Below are 19412 nucleotides of genomic sequence, written 5' to 3'. Positions count from 1 at the left end.
AAAATCGACTCTTTCATCATGCGCCATCACGTATGCAGGACAAAAAGGGCAGCTTTTAATTGCCTTAAAGAAGGTTTTTTTTTTTAAAAACATTTTTTTACTTTCTGAAAACCAGTAGTAGGCTGTACAAATTGAAGGACCAAGGTGGGGAAAACAGAAATAAGGGCTTCACACCAAACCATGATGGACTCGGGGCAATTATACATAATTGGGGCCGACTGGTTCCCTTAAAGCTTGTCCACTCACTCCCAGTTGAGAGTGACTTGGCTGGGAGTCAGCACTGGAGTGATGCCATTGCTCCTGGCATCCGGTGAACTTTTACTGTGCACTTCTCCCTCACATGGTTTCTTCTTAACTAACCCTCACTGTGACTACTGCCTCAATGCCTCCGAGTTCACAGTTACAGCTGCATACCTTTTGGAAATGACAGCGTAGACTAAGAAATACGAACAGCAAATGTACAATTTAAGTTTTAAGACTGCAAACTGTGATTTTTTTTTTGTATGAATACACATAACATTATCAAATGTGGCGAGTTTGTGCATGTGTATTGGATCAGAAGTTAAACAAAAATAAAGCCCAGTGTGCTCTTGACTTCTAGTAATCACCCACTATGTTGCGTGTTCTCATTTAGGGTCTTCCTCCTGCTCCTCAATGCTGCTGCAGACTAATAAGCTTGTCCTGTAATCACGTTAGCCGCCCTGTTGGCCCCAGCCAGGGGACCTAATTGGGACAGAGCCTTGGACAAAGTGAAAATTAATAACTTTTGTCAAGCTCCTGGTGCATTGTCTTATGAAGCAGCGCAGGTCAATTAGAACGCGTGATACGATAACGTCTGAGCAGCAGAGAAGAGCTGACTCAATTAGGACGGGGACTGGACTGGTGAGCCCAGAGTCAGAGAGGGAGATAGAAAGATTTTATCCCTAAACTGCGGGTTAATGTGCTGCAGAACTGCACTGTTAGTTGCATTTAAATGTCTTTTATAAGTTAAGGGGACGTGGCATCATACCGACATTTAGTATCTGGAAACATTTTTGTATCTCAACGCCAAACAAGATGTAATGGTTTTGACCAGCTGTCTTTCTCATGTGTGTATATACACGCGCGCATGTGTGTGTGGGTATGTCCCTGTTTGCAGAGAGCTCGTGGAGCTGTCACTTAGATAGACTGTTCCCATGCGAGCAGTACAAGCCCCTAAAGCATGTATCAGTGATGCGCATCAAAGGAATTGTGTGAAAGCTTTTATAGTTATAATGGATGGGCAGATGCCAAACTGGAAAACTCTTGATGTTTTCCCTTCCCTCTTTTATTTCTCCCTCATGAAACTGATGTGTGGGACCATGTCCAGAAAGTATGTCAGTGAATCAATGGTCAGGTTTACTGGAATCACCAGCTTCCTGTCTTTTATACACCACCATCATTAACGGTTTGTTTGTCATTATTAAGCTTTATTACTTATTCCACAGTAGAAACATGGGAAGCAGCTTGATCTGAGCATGCACGCTGTCTCTCTTGACTTACTCCTCCCTCCCTCTACATGTGCTAATGATTCAGACTATCTCAGGACTGACACAACACATGTAATTTAATTATCAGCTTTATTTTGTGTCAATAGTGGCTGCACAGCAGCAGCCAAGAATCCAGGGCTGCAGATAGTTTTCTCTGGAGAGGAAGAACACACTTATCTTTGATTCAACATATTGTCCCCGTGTTTCCTCTCCCTCCAATACCTGCTTCCCTCTCCGCTTTCCTTTGTTTAGATACTGATCTCGCCCTGTCCCAGTTTTGCTCTGAATGTGTTTGAATTTACAGCTGAGAAGCCACACTTGTCATATGGCAGTGTCTTTTATTGGTGTTGTTGGCTAAGTTCTCTTGAATGGATGAGAAACTGAAAGAAACTTCAAATAATTCAACTCCGATGCTTAAGGAAATGGCTTAAAAATATGTTAATGGAACTTTGTGTCTTTATTAAAGGATTTTATTCCATGAGAAAGTGCTCGGTTAGCAAGGTGCATCTATAATAAAGACATAGATACCTACAAATTAGAGTATACAAATAAAAATAGAAGCCTAGGCCTCTTGCAACATGTTTAAGGGAGGTTTCAGGGGCCACTTAACTATGAACTTTATCAGAAACCTGAGTTCTTGGCCTAACATTATACATAGAGACAGGGTCTGTCATCTGAATCCAAACTGGGAGCTGGTTTCACAAAAGAGGGGCCTGAAAGCTGAAGGCTCTGCTTCCCATACTACTTTTAAATATCCCAAAGACTCAGCACGACAAACATGACTGAGGTGACGTCAAGCAGCGAGTAGAAGGCTGGTTAACACCCAGCTGTGTCTTTATAGAATTTGAATCGGTGTTGTGAACCAAAATTAATTCTCAGTACAACTGCCAAAAAGGGGAAATTAAGGACAAATAAAAATTGTACAGAGCTGTAAACCTTTAATGCTCCAGATTTTGGGATTTTGCATGAGCCTGTGGAGAGTCACTTCCTTTTGAGCGGGCCTCAAGTGGCCATTCACAGAACTGCAGTTTTTGCCATATTTGTGATACTTGTTATTTTTATTATTATTATTATTTCCAATTTTTACAATATTTCCAGAAACCCAATAGTATGCTGTTCAATGCCCACATAGCTTTAGGAATGGCTGCAGCACCTAATCCAGCGCCGTGAAACTGATCAAATGGTCAGTACATTGTCACATAATGTGATACTATACGCATCACGCTGTAACATGAGGCAGATGTCTCTATCTGTACTTTCCAAGTATCCCAATTGTTAGCAATCCAATCTTGGGCTACATCTGCGTGTAATCTAGTAAGCAGTCCCTCCTGCCACCACATTATTGTTTTCTCCCATCACTGTTCCTTCTCGTGGAAGTTTCAGCTCCCTTCTACACAGGTAATGCAGACAAATGGGGCTTTAATGCTATTCACAGTCCCATCCTACATTCCCTCGCTTTGTCATCAGTTTGCCTCTTCTTTAAACGAATTTCTCGACCTTAAGCAGCACTTTATTGTGGCGTGTTATTTTGTCGAATTGGATTAAATGGACAGTAACTAGGAATCCATTTGAACCTGATCCTTGCACAGGCTTCCTCAGCCAACTCCATTAACTGTCATACTTGTCCAGACGCGCTCCAGTGCAATGGCCAAATGTGTAAGTTGATGCATCATCAATAGCCATGCAGAGAGAACTGCAAAGTCTTTAAAAAGTAAAACCTTATATTTTACGTCTTTCCACTGAGGCAGCAGATCAAATCAGCAATAGCGGAGGCCCCACACTAATATGTTTAAACACTGATGAGACGCAACTCTAGACTCCCCTGAATGGGACCACGGCACTCTCATTCCCAGTATCTTGGTGTAAAGTGGTCTCATCTATGAAGTTATGAGTGTAGACACAGACACCGGTGCTAGTTTACCCACATTAAAGACTCCTTATTGGGGCTTTGGAGACCCATCCCCTTCTCACATCTCCATCATGAAATACTTTGTTTTTCTATTGAGTGGTCTCCCCCATGCAGCTTTGAGAGAGAGAGAGAGAGAGAGGAGAGAGGCAAGAGCTCAGGAGTGTGAATCCCAGTGGTGAGTGCTCCTCTCTGGGCTTATTCCATGGTTCTCCCCCTGCTGTCTATTGGGAGTATCTCTTGATGCTGTAGAGAAAGAGGACCCAAATGCCCTAAGCAGCCTCTCAGATTTATTGAAACTTCATGTCCTGTCCCGATAGCTCATTCGTCAAGAGACCTAATTTACACTGGCCCTTAAGACTAATTGCAAATTTGCGAAAAAATGCTGATGTCGCTGGAACTGAAGAGGTTTTTTTTTTTTTGCCCCTCCACGAGTGTCCCTTGCCATGCATTTGCTAATGCGTTTCATCTGTAGAACATAAAATAGACACTGTGCCTTTCCTGTGTGCGTGTGTGTGTGTATGCAAGAGAGTGCGAGTGGGAGCGAGGGAGTGCAAAAACAGACTGAGGGGTAGGCTGTGTAAGAGAGTAAACGCTCCAAGAGAAACCCCTAATGGGACTGCTAACAAACAGGAAATCGTGACAAAAACACAAACAGTATTTACTGTTTAATTCAATTCTGGGAGACCAATGCCCTCCCATCTTCCCTATCAAGTTATCAAGGCCAGAAACAAACCCCAAGACACCGGGCCACATGGCACTGTCTATTCTTGGCAACCGGCAGACACCACATGACAATTAGCTGTACAATTATTTCAGCCACTGGGTAGCTTTATGCGCAGATGGCAATTGCTCCTAATGAGAGGACTAATATAAAGCAGAAGATATGCATATAAAATACAAAGGGATCTGCTGTATTGCTGTTGTATATGTTTTTACATGTAATTCTGCAGCTCTGCATGTGGTCACACACAATAATATAACTGCTGGTAGTTTGGGGGAAAATATCAAAATCCCACAGGGGGAAGTGTCCTGAGGTTTTTGATACTGTTCTCCGAGTGCAAAATGTTTAAATTCTCAGAAGAAGGAAGGTCTGTTGTTAAAGTCAGATCATGGTTTTACTCTGGCCATTAGATTATATTTCACTTACATGTCTTCCAACAATAATGTTTATGTCCTTAAGAGGGTGTGAAGTATTTTGGACTAAATGGCAGAGATGTGGTGTGGCATAGATTCTTCTGGGCAGATGTGAATGCAGAGCATATGCTGGTTGATTTGAGGGATAATATGCAACCACATGACTCAATCAGGAGATCTCCTCCCCTCATCAAGGTTTTGACACATTCAGCATACTTTGCGGTTGTTTTCACGTGCAAGTATTTAGGAACTGACAGATTCTTGTCATGGAGAATGTGCTTCAGGAAATCTCCTCTGCATATGTGCACACTTTTGAAAGTGGGGTTCTGTGTTCAAATTGTGATTTGTGGATATCCAGTATACATATATATATATTTTCAACTTTCATCCTTTTGCTCCTTGCAAAGAATTGTACTGTCCTGAAAGATATGTTGCTTAAATGCAGCACACTTATATATAAGCACTGAAAAATAACTTTTTCATAGCACGTTTTGATGAAGCAGTTTTGGCACATTGTAGCGATCGAGAGGAAATACAGCAGTTTAGGGGGATTTTGAAAGGTCGAGCAATTATCTGATTATGAAAAACATTATATGTCAAAAAGAACAACAACATGTAATTGGCTCAGTGCGTTAAAGCTTCAGAGGGCCAGATGTAGAAACGTGTGCATGCCTGTCAATGTAATGGCTAACAGCTTGACCACATAGTCCATAAGGCTTGCAACATGCCGCTCAGGCAGCAATAAAATCCAATGCTAGCATTTGTTAGTACTAGACACTCCAATTTGATTGGTAAAATTCACACTGTAATGGGCTTATAAAGGATTTCTTGGGCCTAGAACAATGAGCTGGGGGGCTAGAGCAGTGCCAGGTCATGGACACCCAGCGATTCACAACATCCCCCCCTTCTGGGCATGCTTAGTTTCCTCCATATCCACCAGTTACCCTCTGCAGCTCTGTTTAAAAGCCAGTCGGGATGTTCCAAAGGTATTTAATAGTAGTGGTGGAGGAGGTGGTGGGGGGATTTCTGGACCTCCCACACTTAGGTTCAACCACAGAGCCATGGCTTTTCTATTTTGCCCCACCCCATCTCTGCTTCTCTCTCTCTCTCTTTCTTTTGCTCGTACCATATGTGTAAGTGTAAAAAAAAAAAGCCTCTTTAACCAGAGGCACCTTTCTCTTGCACCTTGCTTTCTGGTGAAGACAACACAGAGGGCTGGAGAGCCCACACATAGGGAACACATTTACCCAGGCAAAGGGCCAGTGCATTGCATTCCCATGGTCCTTCATGGGGAGAGAACTGCAGAACACATTTTATACGTAAATAATCAGAATTGAATGTGGCACATTCTCTCCTTTTTTCCTTTGTCCTCTTTTGTCCTCTTTTTCTCACATGTATCATCTCAATCACTCCGATCAGCCTTCTGTGTTTTGACTCAACATGTTGGCCACAGTGGCCAACACAGGAGTAAAAAACCAAAGCAAAAGAAGACTTTGGGGTTTTGATTTGTATTGCATCAGAAATTCTAAAATGTTATGCCTGTTGTTCACAAAGGACAGCCAGCTTTACCTCATGGTTCAAATATTTGCGGGCAGGCAGGAGGAGCGCATGTTTAACACTCCTACTGCGAAAGCAGCATATGTTTTGTGTGTGTCTGGTTTTGTATATTTCTGCATACGTCCGTCGAACTGTCAGTGGTGACTTAAGTCCAGAGGGCTTGTTTCTTTTTGTGAATGATGACGAGTGTGTATGGGCTTTGATGCCTCAGAGACCATTGTGTGTAGCTGCGTGTCCACTTGTTCTTGCACTGTTTTATTTAGATTTTCTAACATATTTAATTGGCGCTGTTAACTTTGTGAACTGTGTATACATGCAAACCTATTTGTTTTATGCTGCCTGCCTGAGCTCTTCATCAAATCCTTGTAGTGTTGCTGTCTACAAGTTATTTATTGTGGCTGCCAGTGTTATTTGCTTGATATAATACTGTGTTTTTATTCTTGCAAATAACCACTAGGCACAATAAAGCTTAAGCTTGATCTTCAGCTAGCACTGTATTACAGTGTGCGCCTGTTTGCAAAAGCAATTTAATTTGATCTCGGTCTCAGCGTGCATTTCTTTCTCTTCCCCAGTGGTGATGATGGTGGCATTGGTGGGATTATGGAGTGGGTGTTAGCTCCCTTTAAACAGTCTCTCCACATGGCCTCCTGCCTCTTTTGTCTTTTTATAGCCTCCTTCTGGGAGACACTGCACTCTCCCTGAATGCAACACAAGCTAAAACACCTCTCAGTTCCTTCGCCAGAGCCAGTTACCCAGGGAATACTGCTGTTCCTCCCCTACTTTTCTGCACACACCTTCTCTCATCTCTCACCCCCCCTCTCCTTCCACACTTTCAATCTTTCTCTCTTCAGCCTGGGCCGGACACAGATTTTTTTGTTTTTGGAGCGTGAGGGTGATATGTGAGACATCGCGTTACACTTAAACTCAAGCCTTATGTGTTCCTGAATTATTGTAGTCACCTTTCAATCTAGTTAATCTCATTACATTTATTAGGCACAGTGGAAAGAAAGGGGGTTACTGTTTTTATTTTAGGCAGCTTTGTTCCTTTATTATAAAACTACAATACTAATGTGCTATAAGTATAACCAAATATATTTTAGTCTAGTTACTGTATTTCCATTGCTAGTGGAATTAAATGTCATGACACCTCTGGATTTCAAGTTGGCATCATGCTTTCCAGCTGATTAGCTCCTTCTCATATTATAATCACCTTGCAGATACTTAAGACAGGTGATCCGTGATGGTGATTCATTCATTTGTTTATTTGGCAAGAAAAATATCTTTATCCAGTTGTGTGTTGGGACAGCTCTCTTTATGATGGTCCATCAAAGAGGCATTAGTGAAACATATTTTCTGAAACCAAAGCCTTGCCATATAAACATCCAAAAGTGAGAAAATTCCTTTAGCCGTTCATTTCTCACAGCATGACGAAACACTGAGCACAACATATATCATTTGTATATGTAGTTAAAAAGATCATAACAAACAAAAGCATCTCTACAGAGCATGCAGGTCTTTATGACTTTCTCTTTGTCTCCCAGACCTCGTTAGCCACATTATTCATCGCATAGTTTGGGTATTTCATGTGTCTACAGTTTAGATAACTTATTGCCCCATGCTGGCAGCCTTTTACACCCAGCCCATTTCTAACAGGCTCTGGCCTTCTTCCTATCTCTGTCCCTCACCAGACCCACCCCATGCATGGCATCAGACATACAGGCGATCCACTGCACTGACATGGTCGTTTGTCTTCTGACTGCCATGGCATATGGAGAGGGCTGGCACTGCACAGATGTCCACTAAGTGCTGATGGAGGGAGTGAGGAATGGATGGGCTGGGGCCTAAGAGGATCTTTGCTGGTGCGGCTGGAGCCTGGTACTGCTAGCCCCTGCTGCTGTTATTAACTTTACAGTACAGAGGAGGGGAGCGCTGAGGCTATTCAGCAAAGTGTGTATTCACAGAAATACAGGAAAGTTGGTGAGCAAGCATGCGTTTGCATTTGCTCTTCTCCTTCTACCTTTAGGTGTCTGCATACCTCTATTTGGAGTATGTGTGTGCGGGTGCAATCCAGTGGAGCCGTGCTAGTGGGTGCTGTCTGGTGAGGCTCTAGTGTACTGAGGGAAAGGAGAGTGTGGATTAAAGCTGTAGGTAGAGCAGAGAGAGAGCCTGAAAAGAATAATTTGCAGCTTAAGGCCAATAGCTTCAAAGTCATGAATCCTCATGGGCGAGCTAGCCAGGCTCTGAACCTGTCAATGGTAACTTACTCCTCGGATAGCACGCCAAAGACTTCAATAATGACATCACCCAGTTATGGGGGTAGGGGGTAGGGTAAGGGAGAGCCGAGAGACCGGACAGTTTTCAGGGGTGCGAGCGTGGCCCTTCAGAGCACTTTGAAGTCCCGCTTGACGAGGGCTTTGCAGCTGCCTGATACCGGCCATGTTGTTCTCTGCGCGGATTGGCCACAGAAGCCACCAGGGTGGCTTATCAGATTTATTGAGGCTTAGCGGTTGACGTTCAGAGTGTGTATGTGTGATGAAGTGCGTGTGTGTGAAGGAGGAACCGGGTGAATAGGGAAAGGGTCATCCCTGCAACAATCCACTCGTCCCAGTTAATTTAGACTACGCTCTGGGGTCTGACAGGGAACAGGCAAGACTTTGAACCGCTCCTCGTTCGGAGTCCTTAGGACTTGAGCCCCCGGAGAGTATTTATCTAGCTATTTATCCCCCCCCCCCCCCCCCCCAATCCCCTTTTTAATAAGGCTGTTGTGTTCATAGTTGTGAGGTGAAATTATATTTGACAGAGTTGTATTTATCCCCCCAAGTAAAACTGTATTTTATACTATGGGCAACATGATCAAATTCTGCGCTGTCTAATAGCACAGTGTGTCTGCATCCAATTGGTGAGTTTACCGCAAAGTAATAGGATGTGGACATGTTACCTTGAAACGCGGTGTTCTTGGAGTAGAAAGTGCGCACCGCAATCTTGTCTCACTCAGATTTCCCATGCTAAGGTTTCAGACACACACTTCAAAGTCCCTCTAATGAGTGGAAAAACATTTCGCCTGCACGACATTAAAGAGTCCCACTTTTGTGTGTATGTGTTGTTGCTGTGTTATACTTCACAAGCCTTCCCTTCCAAATGTTAGCAACTCATTTTCACCTCCAGCACAAACAAACAGTGAAGTATCGCCTATTGCAGCCAGTATCAAAGGCAGCATTTGTTAACAATAAAATCCTGGTTTGAAATAGCTCCAACGCAGATTTTTGTGCTCAAACACTGGCCAACATTTTTTATGCCACAGAAATCAAAAAGCAGAGAGATGGCTGGGAGAGAGAAGGCAATATGTAATGCGTGTAAGGGAACAGCCAGACAAACTACCCGTAACGTACTTCGGTTTTATTTAATTGCTCAATTGCGGAGACTTTGTTCTTGCTGCTGTCATCTTCTTAGTTATTTTTCCATTGTGATCGGCGCTGCATTGTTTGGAGAACTTGGCCCTCTATTAGAAGCATATCGAATTTGGGACATGCTTCCAAGCCTCCGTAACAGATATGGAGAATCGATAAGAGCATTACAAGGCTGTGACAGAATGGCCTCCGTGCCCTCTCCCCTCATGTCTAAAAGGGTGGCTGTGTGACACTGCGTCTCACTCATAGCCATTAGATCCTATCCAGGACAGCTCACATAATCTGTGGTGTGGCACAATCGCTCATTAACCCCGTGGCGACAGCCTAGGCAGACTGTCAAGGACATTTGACTGAAACTTAAAGAAATTCAGCCAATGACCGATATGAATACATTGGAGTGTTCTGTTTTATTACAAGCTGTTTTGACAGCGAGTTTCTGGCTTCATCAGTGCCTGCTTCTTCACGGTCTCAGTCGCCTGAGCTGCATTAAGCTCGCTTAGCATCAGTACCAATTCCATTTAGGGGTAAAAATGTAAAATTCGCCTTTGACTCATTCCCAGGTGGTGTGTGTGTGTGTGTGTGTGTGTGTGTGTGTGTGAGGGAAAGAGTGGAAAAGTTTAGAGAGACATAAAGAGAGACGGAGAGGATAAAAAATGAGCAGTGGGTTTTGTTCAGGTTCACGATGCATTGTGTCTGTTGGCAGCTTGTTGGGCCAACATTGTTTGACGTTCTACCCCTAGTGCGTTTGTGAGCCTTTGAGGGCTTTATGGCTCGGTGTGACTCTGCTGCCAATAGGTTCCAGATGCCTCCGGTGTGGGAACTGGGGAGTAGCGCGAGAGGGGAGTTGGGGAAGAAGCATAACCAGGTGTGACCCATTGTAATCTGGGATGTTCTCCATGGATATTCAGACTAATATGAGTACGCATGTGTGTGCACATGTGTGTGGAGAAAATAGGCGGATGTGTTTTCGATCTGACACTGGACAGACACACAGGTAGACAAAGTGTATTTGTGGACACACAAAGTGTACTTGTGCAATAATTTTTGTGAACTCCATACTTCACTAATGGAAGTAGCCTATGCACAAACAGTCTGCCAAGGCACGGAGTTCATGGTTAGAGTCGCACCGTTCAGCACATTTGCTGCTGGCACCACTGAGGTCCAACATATGGCAGCACTCTGAGCCTTCAAGCCCAGCGTTGGGGCTCTAAAAAGAACCTGCCAGCTCCACAGTGGCCTAGTATAAGGGAAAATTGTCAGCAGGAACATTTAAGGTCCCAAACCACAAGCACTGATAAATGTCTGAATTTCTTTATGTAATTACCTTTAATCTGCTGTCCCCTTTCCAAGAAGCCAGGAAGGAAACACAGAGCAACAAAGCTTAACTAATACAAAAAAAACCCATAAATGGTTTGAATGCTGGCTAAATGAAGTATGGCACAGATGTGCATGACTTTACAATGGAGAAGAATAAGGAGGACATGGGTAGACCTTAGTTCACCTAATGTGTTTTTCACTTTAAAAAAACACACTATGGGAAATTTGCATGATTAAAAAAATATATGCTCACTGAGGCGAGTTTTAAGCCTTTGGGTTTTTACATTTTATTGTCTATTTCCTGTAGTATGATGTATGATGATGTAATCAACTTAATATCAGCAAAAATAAACTAATAAAAAAACAACTTTGGCATAATCCTTAAGTGAATTCACTTAGCATTTATATATAAATTAGAAGAAACACAAAACCATAATTACAGTTGTCCAAATCTGTAAAGCCTGAACCATAAAGTAAAAATTTATTAAACCCTTAAAAAAGGAAAAATAAATCAATTTGCATGTATGAGCTTTAATTTGTATCATTTCTGCTAAATCTGAGATATTTGTGCAATTTATTTAGTGTTTCAGGGAAAACATTCACACTGATGATGTAGAGGTCACAAAAACCTCCATATTAAATGTGATACCCTCGGTGTCACAGGGTAAATGTTTTACCAAAGACATGAACAACACTAATGAAGTAAGCTTTTTTTGTTCGTTTGTTTTTTTGATATTTAAAAGACTCTTGTGTTATTTTCTGGGTGATGAAACAGCATTTTTACACACACACACACATAAAAACCTTTCCAAATAAGCAGCAGGGAAATTAGAATAACAAATTAATATTATAAACCTTTAGTGGGAGACCCATTTTCAAGTCTTCTTTTCTTTTAGCAAAACAGTACCTGCTGCTGTTTTCACATGGTTGCTGCTGCTGTCAATAATCCCGTCTTCTTCTATCCATCATCTGCAAAATAAACACAAGAAACCCCCACCTGTGCCCGACTTAGAGGGGCGAGGACCTGTTAACCTGCTCTCGCAGGCCACCGGCTGGGGCTGCCAATTCCCGCCTCTCTGTTTAGATTATTTCCACAGAGGCGGGTGACTCTCCTGTGTCACTGATAAGAGCGCAGTGGGGTGGTGGCAAGAGGGTCAAACCACAAGGGGAATAAAAATAGTTTAAAAAAATCGCTTTATCCTCAGGAAAAAAAGTACTTTTACCCCCTTAAACTTCTTCACCATGGCACAGGGCTATTACACTGATAGAAATTCTTCTCCCTCCTCGACAGTCTGGCCCTGAGCATGCGAGGGGCCAGAGTCTTAGCCACATCTCAAGCTAATTTACAAAGATCCCAAATTATTCTCTTATCTTGGGCTTTAAAGGTTGTAAGGTTGATTAACAAGGTCCTGTCCTGTTTATCAGTTTGGGGCTGGGTGTGGAAAATAGCCTGCGATAAGTGCACAGACCATTAAACATTCTATTTCCCCTAATATTTGTCGGCAACCATCTGCTTAACTGATCTCCCTTCACTTTAATTAAAAGGGATTCCCGTCTTGTTGGGGTCATTATGTACTGGCGGACGCCAGGAGAGGGGTTTGTGATGAGTTCAGCGTTCCCTCTGTCCCTGGGTTGCCAGAGGGCTTTTTTCATCCTCCCTTCCACCCTCTTCTGAGTTAACCCCTTCCTGTCCTCCTACACTTCCAGCTCGTTATTTAGCGGGTGGGGCAGACTAAAAGCCTTAGTAAGTCCAACAATTCCAACAGAGATCCAGAGTCTGCTGGTGCAAACTTTTCTCTTGGCTGGGGAGGTACATAGATATTCACACTATCTCCCTCAACGCTGGGGCATGAGAATCTGGCTGTAATGGTTTGATTTGCCCAACACTAGTTGGATCGATGCGGCTGTTTACAGTTTCTCCCTCTCTCATCCCTTTTGTCTTTTTTCTAATTTAGTGTTCCCAAACCATGGACAGGGGTCTGAGTCTGTCTGCTGTGCTTGCATCTTCGCCCTCCTCCCCACTCTCCATCACTGTCCATTGATGTTTTTCCCCTCTCTTTCTTTTCTCCTCATCCGCTCTCCTTCCTTGGTTGGTCTTGGAAAAAGAGCTGCATGCCTCCACACTTCTGGACAAGACTGATGGCTCGTCAATAGCATTAGCCAGCATTGCAGGCCTCACTGGTGTAGAACCAAATCAATAAGGCTCAGTAAAAAGTCTTAAACGTGTATGCAGTCCATTTCTGCCAATGCTCATGTTACCACAGATGAGTTTTTATAAGAATTGAGGAGTAGCCATCTATTTCATTCCCTAATTCCACATTTCCTAAGCAGTTCAAAAGAAATCAAATAAATAAAAAAATAGTTTCTGCTTACAATTACCCAGTCTCCATAATGCTTTCAAAAAGAAATGTTGGTGTTTATTGTTACTCTAAATATGAATATTTCAATTTTGCAGGTTTGCATTGACATATAAAATGGTTTCTGCCTTTATTCTTTAAATTCTGGTCATTTACTTGTTTATTTTTTAATTTCTTCAATTAGTCCTCAATGAAAATTAATTTCTATTTCAAGGCTATGGCAGGATGGTATTGGATTCACATCCTGTAAAAAGTAAAATTACATTCAATATAGGGTCTTATTTAAACTATAACAGTGACAGCCACAATGTTAAAACCACTTGACAAATATTTTGTAGGCCAAGGCATGAATATGAAACTTGTGGAGGTGTTTTTTGTTGTCTGGCAGATGATCCTTTGGGTGCTGTGGATTGTAGGGTGTGGGTTCTGTGGATTGGGCCTATTCCACTGCATCTCCGGGATGCTCCGTCAGATTTTAAAGTTTGGATGCTTTATCAGCGCCTTGGGTTGTTTGTCATGTTTACACAATAGGGGGGTCCTATTTCACTGCAGGGCAACCTGCACGTGGCGAATAAAGCCTTGATTGATTGATTGATTGATTGATATATTGATTGATTGGGTTGTTTGTCATGTTTACACAACCTTCAGCTGTTTTTATGGTAGGAAATGATTGCCATTGCCATTGCCATGGGTCTGCAACAGTATAGGTGGGTGTCACATGAGTAACATGAATGTCAGGATCCAAGATTTTCCAGCAGGAGATTCGATTGTATTGTGGGAAAAACAAAACAAAAAAAAAACACACCAGTGGTGTGGGGATGGAGAGCTTGAGACCTCTACTGCTAAGAGGTCAAATCTGACAGTGTGACCCTGGGAACTGTTTGGGAAACAGTTACATTCAGAAAGGCCTTCAGGTTCATTATACTTAGAGATGTGTGTGTGAGGTCATTAAGAAACTGGTTTATTTACATTTACTTAGAAAAAGATTCAGAGCTGTTAATCCATTCGACATATGTGGCTTACCAGTGTAAAGATGGGCTACCAAGAGGAGATGCAATCGAATCAAGTTCATTTCATAGGTGTAACACACTCACACTAAGGTGCAGTTTAGGCCAGGAGTGCATGATTAACCACAGCATACAAAAAATTCCAAAAGCAGCCAGCCAATGTCACTTTCAGACCCTCAGCTTCTGAATGAAAACAAAAAAGTTATGAATATTTCTAAAACCTAAGCGTGAATAAATACATTATCAATAAAATAAGCTATTTCTGTAGTTAACCCTGCTATTGCAACACACTGGTGAGCCACAGCTATAAAAAAGGCATCCTTCCAGCGGTGGAACAAAAATTTAAAAGAAACAAAATTCACAAACCAAGAATAAACTAAATGACTTAGAGTTTGGCACAAAACAAGACCAGATTTCAGTAGTTTGAGGTAGTTAACCACACACCGTTTACTCTAAATTTAACAGCAAACAATTGAATACTCTGAGATTATGACAACGACCTTTCATGTGCGGCACACATTTTTCTCTTGGAAGGGCTTGAAGATTTGACAGATTGCACTAAATTCAATAAAATGTTTCAGAGTCACCGCTTGAGACTAAGTTGGCTGTGAATAAAGCAAAAAGCCGACTGTAATGTCCAGGTAATTACTGAAAAGGGGAACAAACTATAATGCAACACAACCCAAATGAAAGAATGGAAACAATGCAACACTCAAAACAAAAAGTGAACGAAGGAGCTTTGCTGGGGTGTAGGTCAGAGTAGCAGTACAGCTTTGCTGTAGGGCTGTGAGCCGCCAACTTAGTCATTGTGAGACCTCATAAAGCAACAATGACACCAAAGATGATGAACAACAAACATGCATCCAACCTTGCAACAACTAATGATGCATACAGAAGGCATCTTCCGATGCAGGAGGGAGGCGGTTTATACGAGGTAATTATGCTATGACTTGCAACCAAAACACCTGTTTCTTTTAACAGGATGTAACCTCGAGCACAACTAGGCTCAGAGAGGGGCAGCCATCTCCCACAAAGTGATTAGATACTGATCAGGACAATAACACGCAAAATAATTATATAATTATTATTATATAAACTGGGGTTAGTTTTTTGTCCACCAAATTGAATGAAAGGAGCATCCACAGAGGAAGCGATTTTCTCATCCTGCATCACTTTGTCGCTGATGATTGGACATTCAGGGCTCCAGTTGACTAGACAACCCTCTATTTTCCACCTTGTTATATATGTTAATAAACTGGATCATTTGAGGTCCTTGCAACTTCAGTTGCTTTCCTTGATGCTCCTATTTCACCTAAGGTCACTTGAAGTTGCCGAATGTTAATGACTTTCCAAGGTCTTTGCTTTGCTACATCGGTATGGAGCCCCATCTGGGCCCAACACCATTCTCCACTGGCAGTGCGCTGGCAGGCCGTAAGGAACTAGGGACAGCGTGTCTAGCTGCTGAGAGCATCTGCTGCCAAATCGATGCAGTGCCCAAAGTATGTGGTTCAACCAGTCCTCTGTGGGAAATGCTTGCTTGTGTTTTTGTTGGTAAAGCAGTCACCTGTGGAGAAGAGAGCAAAGTTATACCAAAGCTGAGATGGCACTAAAAACCTTGAAAAGTGTCTGCTTTAGCCACAGTTTGTTCTTTTCATGTACTTTTTTTAAATCTTTCATGTTTTTGGTGAACTCTGCTGTCACTTCCTTACCTGTCAGCCAATCACCATTTGACCTACGCTATGCACTGATGGGTTTTCACAGGACTTCCGAACTTCCGACTTCCGAGGTCATCCGAACGTTTCCCAACCAGAAGCCGTGGGTGGATAAAAACATCCGTGACGCTCTGAGATCACGCACCGCTGCCTACAATGAAGGGCTCGTCTCCGGTAATATGGACCTATACAAGGCTGCGTCCTACAACGTGCGCAGCGCGGTCAGTCACAGCTACGACAGTGCGACTCTAGGAGCCTGTGGAAAGGACTGCGGACTATAACGGACTATAAACGACCAGCTTCTTCAATGATGAATACCGATGCTTCACTGGCTGATGAGCTGAACACGTTTTATGCTCGCTTCGACGCCACAGCAATTAAAACAACAAACGGCTGCGCGCGCTCGGAGTGCACCAGTGAAGAAAATGCATTCGTCATCACAGAGCATGCCGTGAGGAACACCTTCAGGAGGGTGAACACCATGAAGGCAGCAGGACCAGATGCAATCCCTGGCCGGGTCCTTAGAGCCTGCGCTGACCAGCTAGCACCGGTGTTCACGGAGATCTTCAACCTCTCCCTGGCCCAAGCTGTGGTTCCCACGTGCTTCAAGCAGTCCATTATTGTTCCTGTTCTAAAGAAACAACAGCCCGCTTGCCACAATGACTACCGTCCAGTAGCACTGACTTCAATTGTGATGAAGTGTTTTGAAAGACTGATGAGAGATCACATCACTTCTTCACTTCCTGCCAGCATCGACTCACTTCAGTTTGCTTACCGGACTAATCGTTCCACAGACGATGCCATATCTCACCTGCTCCACACATCCCTGAGTCACCTGGGCACTGGCAGAGGTAATTATGTTAGGATGCTGTTCGTGGACTACAGTTCAGCATTCAACACAATAATTCCCTCTAAGCCTTTTACCAAGTTGACGAATCTAGGACTCAGCTCATCACTGTGTCAGTGGATCCTCAACTTCCTCACAGACAGACCCCAATCAGTGAGGGTGGGAAAACAAGTCTCCCCCTCCATCTCACTCAGCACTGGAGCGCCTCAGGGCCCCCTACTGTACTCACTATACACTTATGACTGTGTAGCCACATCAGACACCACCTCCATTGTCAAGTTTGCTGACGACACTGCTGTTGTGGGCCTGATCTCCGACAACATTGAGACGGCCTACCTGGAGGAGATTAGGAACCTGGAGACCTGGTGCCAGGAGAATAACCTCCTCCTAAACATCAGCAAGACTAAGGAGCTGATCGTGGACTTCACTACAAAGCAGGCGTGGAATTACAAACCCCTCATCATCAGTGGCACGCCAGTGGAGAGAGTGGACAGTTTCCGATACCTGGGTGTCCACATCACTCAGGACCTGTCATGGTCCTGCCACATCAACTCCCTGGTTAAGAAAGCCCGTCAGCGTCTCTTCTTCCTCAGAAGACTTAGAGACTTCCATCTGCCACTGAAGGTGCTCAAGAACTTTTACTCCTGCACCATCGAGAGCGTCCTGACGGCAAACATCTGCACCTGGTTTGGGAACAGCACCAAGCAGGACAGACGAGATCTGCAAAGAGTGGTGCGCTCAGCCGAACGCATCATTCAATCAGAGCTCCCTGACCTGCTGTCCATCTACACCAAGCGGTGCAAGTCCAAAGCTAGGAAGATTATGATGGACCTCTCCCATCCCAACAATGGACTCTTGTCACTGTTGAGGTCTGGGAAGCGCTTCCGCTCCCTTAAGGCCAAAACGGAGAGAATGAGGAGGAGCTTCTTCCACCAGGCTATTCGGGCCCTGAACCAGGTGTAGGACTGGACTCTCCCACACACGTCACTATAAGACTGGACTCTCACACACATCACAACACGCACCACCACACATTTCCTATAATCCTATAATTCCTATAATTTATAATCTTTATAATCTTTATAATCTCTTCTGCTATTTGCACATTATTTACTGTAAATTCCTAAGTTAATTTGTAAATTTTGTAGTAAACTGTAAATTGTAAATATTGTAAAACTTTTCTTCTGTCATTTAATGGTCGGGCATTGTACAGCTACAAGCATTTCACCCCCATGTCATACTGTGTATGGTTGTGTGTGTGTGACAAATAAAATTTGAATTTGAATTTGAATTTGACTGTACAGGAGCACATTGGCATGGGTTGAAAATCTTTCTTCGTAGGCTCTCTGTAGGCAAACTACTAAAATGGGCACAGCTGTGGTGCCATAAAAGAATCATTAAGTGTGTCTTAAGTTGAATTAATCATATAGGTCTTTTAGGACATTTTTTTACACATTTTTTACACATTTTACACAAAGGTTTCCTTTGGACTATGTTGATGTACCCTGTAGAAAAGACAATTCTACTACTAGGTTTACAGCTCAGACTCTGATTTCTTTCTTTGAGCAGTTTTGTTTTTTCTCAGTTGCACGAGGCACATTCGGTTCTACTGTATTCTATTCTTACCTTAAAATTTGGAACCAATTTTAAGTCTATCACAGTATTTTAGTTGCCTGAACTGCTTTTTAAATGGTATCAACCTGACACAGATAGTGAGTCTGGCTTCTCTTTTATCTTCTGTGTATAGCATGTCAGTGCTGAATATATAAATAAATATAAAACAATCACCTGATAAAAGCATGAATATCAATTTGGCTACACGTGTAACTGTACTGCATCATTTTTCTGCCTCGAATGTTACTGTCAGTGATAGTGCACATATCCTCTATCAGCTAGCTGCCACACAACCAGAACATTGTTGAATCCTGACTCTTCTACCAAACCTTTAATGTGTGGCGTTTGCATGTTCTGTCTGTGTTAAGGTTGGTTCCCTCTGACATCTTAGACAACCTCCCACAGTCCAAAGACATTCGAGTGTGACAAACCAGAAACCCGGTGAACTACATGCAGAAATTTTCATTGCATCTTTGAAAAGACACGTAAAACACAGAGTCATACCTAAGTCATTTGAATTTCCTCTGGTATTTGGTGGTTGGAAAAGAAATCAGTGTTTATATTCATCCATGTACAGTAGATCTGGTTTGCACATGTTTATAACCCCTTAAAAACCAAAGTCAACCTTAGACAGCTTTAAAATGTCTGCCTGGTTTCTTTGAAATCTCAAAGCATTTGGCTACACACTGGACTAACTAATTATTAATCACATAATTTTTATCGTCAGACAGACAAATGAGGTGATGGACATCCTTGCCTTGTCAGCTGTTCCACATTTTACAGTTTAGACACAGCTAAGCTCACCCTGGCTCTCTTTCTGTCTCTGCATCTCAAAGGTTAGCAGAGGGCTGCTGTGTTTGTCAGGCCAATCGATGGCCTGTCGCGCCCGGAAATGTGCTCAGTTATGTAGCGGAGTCAGCCTAGTGACCTCTTTGCGACATGGTGAAAGATCATCACCAAGAAAGGGACCGCATGCGTGTGTGTGTGTGTGCGTTAAACATGGGTGGATATCTGTCAGAAGCAGGTGGGTATCACTTACTAAC

The sequence above is a fragment of the Maylandia zebra genome, linkage group LG6 (genome assembly GCF_041146795.1).
Source record: "Maylandia zebra isolate NMK-2024a linkage group LG6, Mzebra_GT3a, whole genome shotgun sequence".
Lineage (NCBI taxonomy): Eukaryota > Metazoa > Chordata > Actinopteri > Cichliformes > Cichlidae > Maylandia > Maylandia zebra.
The sequence above is the reverse complement of the archived record's forward strand: the minus strand, read 5'-3'. Positions refer to the sequence as shown.